Below are 13,339 nucleotides of genomic sequence, written 5' to 3' on the forward strand. Positions count from 1 at the left end.
TCCTTCCAGGACCCTTGGAGCGTGGAACCCCCTTTATGGTCCCCAACTCTGGCAATTCCAGCGGCTTCCGCAGCCCAGGACTCTGATCTCCACCTCGAGACATTTTAAGGGGCGGAGTCACTACTGGCCTCACCCAAGCCCCAGGCTGGCTGGCAAATGGACCTCATCCACTTCACCAAGACCTCGGCTGGGTCTGCAGGTTAAGAACTCTTTAGCTGACTCCTAAAGAAGCTACCAAAAGGTAAGCAAATTCAGCCTAAAATACCTGGAAAGGTGCCCACAATAGAGATATGACAGGGGACACTGCTGAGTGTCAGACACTGCAGGAGCAAGTCTGCACCATGTCTTGCTGGCACACGGAACCGACAGGCTTCTTCACACAGCTCAGGGTCCGTGGCAGAAGGCCCTCAGGCCACTGCCCAGCACCAGGGAAAGGAACCTGCAGGAGAGCTTACGGAAAGTGACTCGGAATAAGGAGAAATGCCCACATGTCACTCACAGCTGCCAGGAGAGGGGTGCCATCGGTCTCCTGAGTCCACGCATGCATTGCTCACTGCTGAGCACAGCGGCCGCCAGTAACCACTCACAGGGACACCACGGTGCCCACAGCCACCCACATGACACCCTGCTCCAGGGCACCAGCGCCGGCCAGGACAGGGCTGGGAAGGAACCACTGGGACCACGCAGGAGGCGCCTTCCCTCCCAGGATCCTCCTCGAGGTCTGTAACTCCACACTCTCACAGCCCTGCTTTCCCGGTGTGCACCCCGAGAGCATCACTACCCCCCCAAAATACCCCACTGCACACAACTCACTGTCTCAGAATGTTTCCAGCAAACCCCTAAAAGATTTAAAATCCATTCATTCTAACAAGTGAACACAATGGGAGAAAAGATAAGAAACTACTTTAATATTAGGTTAGTACTCAGTGCAATTGGATTTTCATGCTTATTTTAGGCAACTTTGTTGTATTTTAAAAGGAATGCTGCTCAGCGACTGGAGGCTTACACCTAACCTCGCCGCCATTCCCGGCCTTGTTAAACACCCCAAGTGTCTCCAGGCAGCCAAGAAAGGGTCCGAAGGGCCCACAGAAACCCCCATAAACACGGAACTATGTGTAGTCACAGGAAACGAGAAGGTCAAAATGTGAAGCGCAAGGGAATCCCCGAGAGAAACAGCGGGCATTTCTCTCAATATCTCTGTAATGTGACAGAGAGAGAAAGGGACAGAGGGAGGGAGGGAAAGAGGCGACTCGGGAGCTCGACACCAGGTCTTACACGGGAGGGTCCTGCCGGGACACCATGGTGGTGCCCAGTGCCAGGTTCATCTGCAGAGCCACCACCACTGTTACGGATTAAAAACTGGTGGTCAACTCAACGCCAGCGAAATTGAATCACCATGCTGCTGAGCACAGATGTTCTACCTGAGGAAAGATGCCAGCGTAAATAGAGACGTAGAGGGAGAAGCTAGGCTTTGAGACATTGAGGCATTGTGGGTTCTCCTATGAGTTGCTGTCTGAGCTGTTGGTTCTCCTGGAGAAGCTCTGGTCCTCTCATCGAGCATTGCTTCCTGGGTCCAGAGCGGAAGACGTGTGCCACTTGGTCTCCAGGATGAACCCATCACATTGGCTTCCTGGCATGTACCCGACTATACTTGTCGACGGAGGAGATCGGGGCCTCCGTGCTGAGGAGGTTGTGGTGCCTTTCAGGACAGCCCGGGTCTTATGAGTGTGACTTCTCAGCTCCAGCATAGAACTCTCATCCCACCAGCACAGCTCCTTCACCCCACTGGCATAAACTTTCTGGCTTCCACCGCTGACCCTTGGGTCTTCCCAGCACGGATCCATAAAAGAGACTGGCGTGAGTCCTTCTTGTGGGCTCTGGACCTCCCGTTGGACTCATGGGAGACATTGTCATGGGCTCTGGGTCTTCATCTGGACTCATGCAGGACATTGCTGGGGAATCCAGGCCCTTGGCTGAATATTCTATGTCTTTAGTGTTGTGGATAGGTTTCCTGAAGTTTCTTGTGTTAACTCTGGGTGACCATCATAAAACAATACCATAATTCTACACAATACCCTGATTCTAATTGCTCTCCTCCCAACTCCTGACTACAACGAACTCCATGCAAAAGTGCTGGTGCTTCCGACTGTCCAGAGGAATGCAGTTCTAGGGGAAATAGCTCAGTTTGTCTTCTTATCTTTTCTTATTTTAAATAGAATAAAATCTAACAAAATAAAACAGAACATAGCAAATCAAAACAAAACCGTGAAAGAGGTACAGAACTTCAAAACAAGATAATAGGAAATCAACAGTGGCTACCATAATATCTCTTGTTAGCTTCACAATAGTTGTCTATACCACAACAAAATCAAATAAAATAAAACAGAATGAAACCAATCAGAACAGAACATATAAAACAATAAATCAGAACAAAACAAAACAGTGAGAAAATGTTGGAGTTCAAAAATTTAGCTCAGTAGCATTAGTGCCTGCCTGACAGCCTCAAGATCATGAATTCAATCCCCCTAAAAAAACAAGACAGAAGGAGACTCCCCCAAACTTGCCACATTGCACACTGCTGTCCTCCTAATAGATGCCCAGACTTACCGGCCTTAGACCTGCAAAGTGAATCAAGAAACACAGGCATTTCATTGGTTTTGTACCTCAGTTGTCAGCAACTCAACCTGTCCCCCGAACCAGCTGGTTGCTTACAGGGGGCGGGGGGCTTGACGCTCAGCCCACGCATCCACCGGCTCATGCGAAGGGCAAACTGGCTTCTCTCCTCCCAGGTCCCTGCATGCCCGCCTGTCAGCCCTCCGCATGACAGGAGCAGTCACAGAAAGCCACCTGAAGGGTCCAACAGCACCAGCGCGCCTGGCGTAAAGAGAGAGTCTCCAGTGGTGAGCATTTGCTGGATCCCGGCTTCGGCCCCCATCGGGAACATGATCGTCTTCATCTTTATCATCGCCACTTTTTGTGTGTGCGTGTGACAGGGTTTGACTCTGCATTCCATGCTGACCTTGAGCTCAAGGCAGTTCTCCTGCCTCAGCCTCCCTCATGCTGACAGTATGCGCCACCATGCCTGGCTTTCACAGCCATCTTAATGGGTCAGTCTGTACCAGGAACGGGGGAAGACGAAGGTTGCTGGCCACGAAGCACTCTACAGGCTGGGAGAGATAATGTCTGTTTTCCACAAACACATCCATCATGATTACACACCCTGGATTTCGCAGTTCAAAAACAATGAGACCAAGTTCATTAATTAACAGACTAGGGATTTAATGCTTTATTTAAAGAGGAAACCGGGCTAATGACCCTGATTTCCCCATTAAACTCAGTAGCACCCACAGCACCACAAACAATGAGTGTCTTCACATCAAATTCTTTCCTTCTCCTTGCACAGGGTCTGAAATCTGTGGTTTTATTAACCGAAATGATTCTCTATCCTTGTTCAGAAAGAGAACGCGTCTGCACCCTAATCACAATGCTGCAGGGAGGCTGCCATGGAAATCATTTCGTTTTTCTTCCCTGAGTAAATTTATAGAGTTCCCTCAAGGGAAAAGACAAATTTAAATCCATCAAAAAATGTTGCCTTCCAAACTTAATTGCTACCAAATTATTTTTATTTGCATCTTCAGACTTAGCGGGTGGAGCACAATCTGTGCTGTGGTGTTTTACAGAAAGGCTCAGTGGGGGAGAATGAATTATAGAGATTATTTATCCAACAGTATAGAAAATGCCCATGAAATAAGAGGCTTCTTGTAGATAACGTTCGCTCACCGAACTATGAAGGCTTCCCTCCCTGGGATGGGTTTTTCTTGGGTTCCGGGTAGGCATGGGCTGCATGATGGGGTGTGGTCCAGGAGTGGCAAGCATTCTAGGCTTGCCTCGTGATGCCATCAAATGCCAGCCTGGGTCAGTTCTCTGCATGGCCACTGCACTTGGAGTTAGGGTTAATGAAGATCTATTTTCTTGCCTGAAAAGATGAAAATGGGAAATTTTTCCTTCCTTGGCTCCCCTCACCATAACACCCCCGGAGAGCAGAGCCCTGTGGTACCAGCTTCCCCACTCCTGGGGCAAAGTAACCTGACATCCGCAACTTAAAGGAGGAGAGAATTCACTCAGCTCATGGTTTCAGAGGAGCCTGCCCGTGGTCAGCTGGTCCAAGGCAGAGAGAGCATGCCCTCACTTCATGGTGGGCAGGAGCAGGGAGCAGAGAGCAGAGGATGAGCGTCCCCCCTGACCCACCCCAGCTGAGCCCTGCTTCCCAAAAGCACATCGGAGGGTCAGTCCACAGAGGAGGACAGCGCCACCGTGACTCGGCCGCCTCAGTAGCGGTCTCCATCCAGGTGGGCTGACAAGATGAACTGGACACTGCCCATGGGTGGACCTCCCAGGAGAGAGCAACTGTAGCTAGAAAACAAAAATCTGAGGACATGTCTGGAGAAAAGTAAATTTTAGAAATTATGATTTTGCTTACTTGCAAATTTATCCTTTTTAAAACAAATTACCCACCTTGGCCAGGAAGTTGAGAAATAGATTCCCTTACCACCAGGAGTAAAACTGTAAACCAATACAAACCACTTGTTATGGATTAAGAACTGGTGGTCAACTTAATGCCAGCTGGGTTACATCAGCATGCATTGAGCAAAGACGCTCCACCTGAGGAAAGTTGCCAGGATAAATAGGTGGAGAAGAAGGGAGGTGTAGAGGGTTGAGGCATTAAGGAGACATTGTGGGTTCTCCTACGTGTTGCTGTCTGAGCTGCTGGTTCTCCTGGAGAAGCCTTGGTCCTCACATCGAGCTTTGCTTCCTGGCTTCAGAGAGGAAGACGTGTGCTGCCTGGTCTCCAGGATGAACTCGTCACGCTGCTTCCTGACACGTACCAGACTGTGCTTGTCGTCGGAGGAGCTTGGGGCCTCTGTGTCGCTGAGGACAGCTGTGGTGCCTTTCGGGATAGCCCTGGTCTTTGTTGTGAGTGTGACTTCTCGGCTCCAGCGTAGAACCCTCATCCCACTAGCACAACACCTTCATCCTGCTGGCATAGACTTTCTGGCTTCCACCGCTGACCCTTGGGTCTTCCCGGCACAGATCCGTAAAAGAGACTGGCGTGAGTCCTTCTTGTGGGCTCTGGACCTCTAGTTGGACTCGTGGGAGGCGTTGTCATGAGCTCTGGGTTTTCATCTGGACTCATGTGGGACACTGCCGTGGGGTTTAGACTCTTGACTAAATAATCTATGTCTTTGGTGTTGCGGATAGATTTCCTACATTTTCCTGTGTTAACTCCCGGTGACCATTATAAATAATATTATAAACTCCATGTTCTGAACCTAATTGTTCCGTGTACAAACCCTGACTATAACACCACCCCTGGGGGGCACAGCTTTAAAATGAAGACGAGTAACAAGTGTTGGTGGAGGATGAAGAAATTTGCCCCCCAGCTTTGCAGGTGGGAAGGCAAAGAAGGCAGCTAAGGGAGGGCTCAGAGGGCAGTGAGCGGGTCCTCAGCATGTCTGGGTACAACCCCAAACGGATGGAGATAAACAGCGACACAAGAACCTACAGAGATGCTCATAGCAGCACCGTTCATGGGAGCCAGAGAGTTCGAAGACCCCCAAGTTCATCAGTCGATGGACAGATAAACAAATCATATGTCAATGCAATGGGCTACATCCGTCCCTGAAAGGACTTAAGTACCGATTCATATCACGGTGTGGAAGAATCTTGAGAACAGGCTGCTGGGGAGAGAGGCCATCACAGGGTTTCTATACCCAGCAAAACTATTCAAAATGGGAGTGAAATAAAGACTTTCTCAGCTAAACAAAATTTGTCCTAAACACTGAGAGTTCATAAATAAACATTTGCCCTCGAAGAATATCCTCAGGCTTAATCAGGAAGCTGTGCTCATGGCATTGCCAGTGAAAGGGAAGGCAGTGAGTCTGACCGGATCACATCTGTGCCTGCTGGGCGTCCAGTGATCCGCAGAAATGTGGGCTGGAATTCGGGAGGGGACGAGGACCTGGGAGTCCCGCACGTGGCAGCAGATGCCACGGCGCACGGGAATGAAGTCATGCTGAGTGTGGGGCGCTGCGGAGGAGGACGGGGTTCCACCGGGGATGTGGAGAACACAGACCAGGCGACACCAAGAGGCTTTTCGTCACATCCAAGGCCTTACACCATCCACAAGCCGGGAAGCCAGGCAAGTGCAGGTGAGACAGCTAATGCCCACGGATCTCTGCTTCTGGTCCCCTCGCTGTGTGTACTCTTCTGGCCTCTTACTGTGGTCTCCCGGCAGCCCCACAGGGCAGTGTTTTATCCCACTGAACAAATGAACAAACCGAGGCACAGAGGCTGCACCCCTTCCCAGAGCCACACAGTAAGTGACAGTGCGGGCCAGAGCCCAGCGTTTGACCCAAATGCCTCTGTGCTTCCTTCCGCCCTGCAAACATAACTCCTATCGGGCTCTCTACCCGCCCTGGTCCTGAACAGCCGGGAGAGAAAGTTTACAAAAGGAAGCAGTAAATAAAGAGGCTGTTTGGTGGCAGAAGGGACAGTCTCCCTAACAACGCCACGCCTCAGGACATGTCCTCGTGCCCACGATGAAAGGGCCAGGGTCCCAAGTGTGTACATCTAAAACAGCTCTGTCTGCTGCTTTGTTTTATTTCAGCCACGATACAAACCAGGACTCAGGGTTTCACACCCGGAATGAGAACGTCCTGGAGCAAGCAGCGTGCTTTCGGCAGGCACAGAATTTAAATCTGAGGCTTACTCCAAGTTCAGTTTTACCTGGATTGATTAACACACAGTTCGTGAGCCCCGTCAGCTGTGAACCGCCTTCTGCTAATCTGGAGCCTGGTCCTGGGTCAGCAGGGGACCGGGCGCTGTAAGCGTCCTCGCCACCTGTGTCAAAACGGGCTCCTGTCACAAAACACAGTGGCATCCAGCCCATGGGAAAACCTGGCCCTCGATGGCGAGCTTGTCCCAATCTAATGTGTTAGCAAACATCAGCTTCGCCCAAAACACGGCGGCAGCGAGCCTTTTGCTTTCTCAGTGGCAAATGGAGAAGAAAGCCGTCTACAAACAGGGGTGTCTCCCTCCTTGTAAACACCACTTTCCTTTTAAAAGGAAACGACAGCTTCTCGTTCCTGTTTCTTTCTCCACACAAGTGTCACTGTTTCCCGAGAAAAGGAGCCTGGTGCCAGCACACAGACGTGGCCAGGCCACCGAAGACACCACGGGGCCACGACCAGAGGGTCCCCGCTCCTGAGACCCATGGGGCTCAGGGAAGTGACGCATCCCCACTAGGGACGCGCTGGGGCCCCCAAACCCCGCTGCTGTCACAGTGAGGAACACGAGCGTTTCTCAGTGTCACCCAGTGGCCACTCCACCTTCCTTCTCCCCCGAGAGGACCAGCGGGGCTCTCCAGAGTTCACACGGACTGTCCCTCCTCCCTTCCCACGGACGCCCTCGGCCCCCACCACTTTTTAGCCAAAGGGGTCCAGGACAGGACATGAACCAGCGCTGTTGATTTCTTCCAGCCATAAGCTCTTAGTTAATCAATTCAGATAAAAGTGACCCTCAAGCAAGCCCCGGGGAGTTTCAGATTCTCCTTCTGCATTGCTCAGCCCCATGACGTCTGCAGCCAGCCCAAGGGCAGCTTCTAGGGCGCGTCTCTGGCCCCTGTCTGTGTGGATCCAGCACACACCGAGTGGTAACCAAAGCATGACTTTATTTTGCCACCCCGGACTCTGAATGTGACTCCCCCACCCTGGGTGCACATGAACAGTGCTGTTCCGTGACCACATCAGTCCTCCTTGGGTGACACACATGCTTGAAGCCTAGGAATCATGAACACAGATCAACGTCAGAGTCAGACTCAGCCCAGGACTTCACCAGCACCTCAAACTTGACTTAACGCTCAGTCAGCCAAATCACACCACCCTACACCCATCCAAACCTATTTCCTTACAGTGGCAAAAGTGACACACCTGACTTTGACTTGGGCCATCCTGTATGGTTGTGCAAGTGGACGCTGGACAACCTCACACTCAGTTGTTTTTCTGATTTTCACAGAGAAGCTGTTTTCCAAAGCGAGACTTGCTTCTGCTCTCGCACCCCACTCCCTGCCCAGCCGCCTGGGTCAGACAGGGAGGAAACTGCCAGGCCCGTGTGTATTTAGCTATGTTGGTGCTCTCCGGCCTGGCAGATATGTACGAGAAAGAAAGAGCCTGTCTTTCACAGGCTCCCCGGAAGATGAGGGAGCATCCCCGTGGGCCAGTCAGGCCAGCTGCAAGCCCTCGACACATACCTGTGCTCTCTGGGGTCTGCTGTGCACCCTGCGGGGTGCCAGCCCTCTTGGGTAGTAACTGGTTTTCTCACTGGCCCCTGGGCCCTGCAGTCTGGCTTAGTCCCACTAGGACATGGGTACGGTTTGTTTACGACTTTGGTTACGACTCAGTGTGTGCTGGATCCACACAGAGCTTTTCTCTGTGGGGAGCTCGGGTAGACTGGTCACTATCTCCCCCTGGGGAGTGAGGCTCACAGTGGGCTCCTGCTTCACCCCCAGCAGCTCCATCCCTGGCCTCCCGGGCCCCACTCAGGTCCTCTCCACCTCCACAACCCGGCTGGGTCAGAACAGTTGCTGTGGCCCAGTTGCCCAAAGTGGGGCACGTACAGGAACCATCCTGCCAAGGGAATCTCCAGGAGTGAGTCTCATGTGCTTATCAGAGGCCACAGAGCAGCTCCCCGAGCCTAGAAAGCCAGGCAGAGGGTGATCTGGGGGTGACGGGCAGCAGGGCTGCCTGGTCCCCAACTCCGCCTGGGAAAGACGACAGGAAGGACCAGGGAGGGCAGGGTGCTGCAGGAGAAGTGGAAGCCCTCGAGGAGCCAGTGGCTCGCTAAGCAGTTTGGTCCGTTGCCGACTGGCTCCCTGATATGTTTAGCTAGTGTTCCCCCTCCCTCTGGCAGGTGTGGCGCACAGGTCCTATCCAGTCAGGGCCACACACACCTAAGTTTTTTTTTTTTTTTTTTTTTTTTTCTTTTTGGTCTTTTTGTGACAAGGACTCGCTATGCAGTTCATTTTTTAGCCCCAGCTGGTCTGGAAGTTGCAGTGATTGTCCTGTCTCAGCCTCCTGAGTGTTGGGATTACAGGCATGCACCACCAGGCCCAGCAAAATTAACTTTAAAAAAGGAAAAGAAAGAGCCAGGTGTGGTGGCTCATGCCTGTAATCCTAGCACTCAGGAGGCTGAGATGGGAGGATCGTTGTGAGTTCGAGACCAGCCTGGGCTACAAAGTGAGCTCAAGGCCAGCCTGAACTGCATAGCGAGACCCTGTCTCAAAAAGACCAAAAAAAAAAAAAAACAGGAAAGGAAAAGAAAGTTTGTCTCAGCCAATTGACAGAATCAGTTTCACTTGGAGAATTCATGGTAATGATTTGGAAGCAAAAACACCTGGGAGAAACTAACGCCCGTCTGGCTTAGCAGTCATGCACACGTCGCCCTGGACGAGTTTCAGGTCACGTGGAGACTACAGCCATCACAGGGCAGTTTTCCTTCCTTTCCAACCTGGACGCCTGGTAGTTCTCTTTCATGCCGAACTGCTCTGGCTAGAATTTCCAGCACGATATCAAATAGCATTAGAGAAACTGCCTGCCCCCTCTCTCCCCCTATCTAAAGCTTTATTTTTATTAGCATGTGTTTTAGGACGCAGCGATCGCACCCCACACTTTCATCCTGCTCACGTCCCTGCCCATTTACAGAACATACATCTCCCTTTTAATTTGCTCTTTAACTTAGTTACACTTTGCGATTCTCCGAGAGCTCCCTAAACCCCGTGTCTGATTCGCTTCACTTACCAACGCAGCCCCAGGCTCCCTTCCATGCTGCATGCACCCTGTTGTACAGCAGGGAAACTGAGGCACAGGGCAATTGGAGCTGCTCACCCAAGCCTTTGCTCAGCCTCCACAGGGGCACAGACCACAGCTTCCCCTGGGCTGGCTGTTAAGCTTCCTCAATGGTGCGGGGCAGGGTGGGGGTGCTGTGCTTACTTCCAACCGCAGGAAATGTGGCCATCAGCTGTGTCTCCAGAGGAGCTCAGTCACCTTGGTCCAGGTCCACGCAGACCAGAGGCGGGAGGGAAAGCGGCTCCGCTCCCCTTGGACTCCCTGCATCCAGGGCAAGCAGCCTGGCGTGGTCCCGTGTGAACGTTAACCTTCCTGACTCGGCCTTGCTTAACAGGCAAGTGGGACGCAGGTCCCACCCCCAGTGACCCCTCCCCGGCAAGGAGGCCCAGGGTGGTCCTCCAGTAATGGCAGGCAGGGCAGCCCGACAGCGGCAGCACCCTGGAACTTCTCTGACTGCACAGCCACGCACACGAGGCCACCCTGTCCCCTCACCAGGATGCAGAGCCAGGCTGAATCTGGAGCTATTCTTCCCAGGCTACAGGCAGTGAACTCCAGGCAGGAAGCAGGCAGGTCCCTGCCAGGTCCGGGGCCACCAGCAACAGAGTTCCGGTTCATTTCAGGGTGACTCTCCCTCTCTGTGCCCAGGCACTTTCAGAGTCACCAGGTGCAGGGGCTCATCCACGTGTCACAGCCAGGCATGGGTACGTGACCCCAGCTCCTGGAACTGCTCCCCAGACCTGACTGGGGAAGGGCCTGCTCCTGTCTCAGCTGTCTGCAGTGGTGACCTTCAGGTGCCCAGGGCCATACGACCTCACTGGACCTGTCTGGTATGACAGACAAGGCCCAGGGAACCCCCAAGCCCCTAAAAGGTGCTAGCGTGCTTTGTGCCTCTTCTGACCTCTCCTCTCTACTCAGCTGCCAGATAAGCAAATGCCAAGGTCACCATGACCCCTGACTAGTTCTGAGCTCCTGTGTCCCAGAGAAGCAGGTGCTATCAGGAGTCCAGGACCGCTAGGATCTGCTTGCAGAAAGACACTCTTCCCCTTTCCTAAGAAAACACCCTGGTGCAGCTCCCCCGTCGACCCTGCACCAACCCCGACGGCTCCTGCTGGAATTCGCCGCCCTCAAGGCCAGGGCCCGTCGGGTCTCCCGCATTTGTCTGTTGGGAGCAGGATCTTCCTTCAAGACCTCCCTGTCTTCTCCCGAGGAAAGCACGGGTGCGAAGCTGAGAAGCCAGCCAGCGGCTCCAGGGCTCCCCCATGAGGCCAGCAGTGAGGGAGCCCTCACCGAGGAAGACAGGGTGGGGGTGAGGGCAGGGGCCTCGGCTCCTGGGCTCCATGCAGGCCACCCCCAGGGTTGTGCAGAGGACCTGCAGCAAGAGCCAGCAGGAATCAGAGCAGGAACTTGGCTGAGCAGACTGAAACGCAGCCTGCAAACAAAGCTGGCTGGATGGACAGCTGTGCGTCCGCCTCACCACAAGGATGGACTTGTGGTTCACCTCCGGCACTGGCATCGCGCCTCACTGTTAGGAGCAAATGCCTGTAGATGGAAGAAAATTGGTTCCTTCCTGCTGGGGGTTTCCATGGATCACTCGAGCCACTACTAGGTCACTCTGGTGACACAACTGCAGGCATCACACTGCAACTCATGACTGTCGCCCGCTCACTCTTCAGGTCACCTGCCACATGGGACGGGGCCGTGCAAATGTACAGTGCTCAATCACAGCTTCAGCCACCGTGTGCCAAGATGGCCACAGGAGCCAGCAGGGGGACAGTGAGCAGCGGCTGAGAGCTGGACAGGGGACAGCGGGACACCAAGATGTGGCAGACAGGAGCCTGGGTCCTCAGGATGAGCAGCTGATGAATTTTCCTGTTCGTAGATGTTTCGGTTGGTTTCTCCTGGTCTGTTCACTCAGAGACGAAAAGGCTGACGCCCTTAGAGGTCACCTGAGGCTGGCTGGTCCCCCATAGGACAGGAGGACAGTGAGTGTCCTTGGGTGTCTTCGGCTCCACATCTAGAGACCCAGGTGCTGGGCAGGGGGCCTGGCCCTGCGGCCTGGAATTTTGTCATCACCCTGATTTCTGTCAGCACCTTTACATTCTGTCCCTCAGCCTTTCCCAGCCCATTTGTCCAGGCTGCACTTTACTCTCTGACACTGAATCACGCTTTACTTTTCAAAGATTTAGTCCCCAAAATGCCCAGCAAGTTCCGATGTGCTCAGTCAGCCAGGCCCCCACAGGTCACCCGCACTCCCACCCCCACCCAGGACGGGACGCCCCAGCCCGTCCCAGCATGCCGTGGAGCAGCACTCTGACACTAGTGGACTACACGTGGTTGTGTCATCCTGGGGGGGGGGGGTCAAAGGAGGTCGGGGTCCCCCAAACCCTGAGCACCACTGCCAGCAAAGAAAAACAGAAAGATGATGGGATTCAGATCAGGGTGCCTCGATGGGCTCCTGCCCCCACGCCCGCCAGTGCCCTGGGCAAGGCCTGGCTTGCGATCCCAGGCCCTCGCCTGTAAGACACTGAGGACTCCTCGCCAAGGCAGTGGGCGATAAGGTGCTGCCGCAGCCCGGTGTGAAATCACCTGCCCACTCCACGTTTACACTAACACGGCCCCCTTCACCGGCAGTTCAGCCCTCCAGGCACAGAGCCTGGACGCGACGGCTGGAATGTGGGAGCAAGGGCAACTGAGTAGGCCACCGTGGGCATCCTGCCCCCGGGTGTCGGCTGGGTAAATACAGACCTGGAGGACAGATGTGGTTGTGAGAGCCGGTGTGAGCAGCCCCAATGCACAAGTACTCAACTGCCCTACACAAGCACACTGGCCAAGTCAGGGGACACCAGGACACCGTTTCACAGCAGCACGAGGGCTCCTCCGTCCCCCACCTGCTTCATCCCGTTTGTGCCGATCACCTGCATGCCCCTTCACCATCGCCCCCATCCCCATGATGCCCTGATGGGCCTCCCCACCTGGACCCTCGGGGCCCCTGACACACGCTGGGTGCTGCTCCAGGGACTCGGCCTCGGCTTGCGCGTCCTGGGGCCATGGGAGGGCCGGGCTGTGCCCACTCCTGCCTCAGCAGCACTCTCTGTGGACAGGACGGTGGACTCTGAGGAGGACCAGGCTCAGGATGCTGCCCTCTGCCCCATGGAGCCCGCAGGGGAGCGCTCTGTCCAGGACGCTGCCCAAAGATGGGGCAACTACACGGCAGGTGACAGGCCGGCCGCCTCCCCGCCACGCCACATTCTCCCAGGTCCCGTGGGCTGCCCAGGGAAGCCACCAGGGCAACCTCTGTGCCCGAGCCTCACTGCCTGGGAGGCCGAGGCAGGCACATGGCCTGAGTCCCCAAGTCCAAGAACAGCAAGCACCCGAGACGGAGGAGGCGGAAGAGGGAGGCGGCAGGCAGAGGCCCCCCAGCAATGACACACGTGAAG

This window comes from Cavia porcellus, unplaced genomic scaffold, assembly GCF_034190915.1.
Source record: "Cavia porcellus strain 051 isolate PalLab524CR breed Dunkin Hartley unplaced genomic scaffold, mCavPor4.1 scaffold_10, whole genome shotgun sequence".
NCBI classification, from domain to species: Eukaryota; Metazoa; Chordata; class Mammalia; order Rodentia; family Caviidae; genus Cavia; species Cavia porcellus.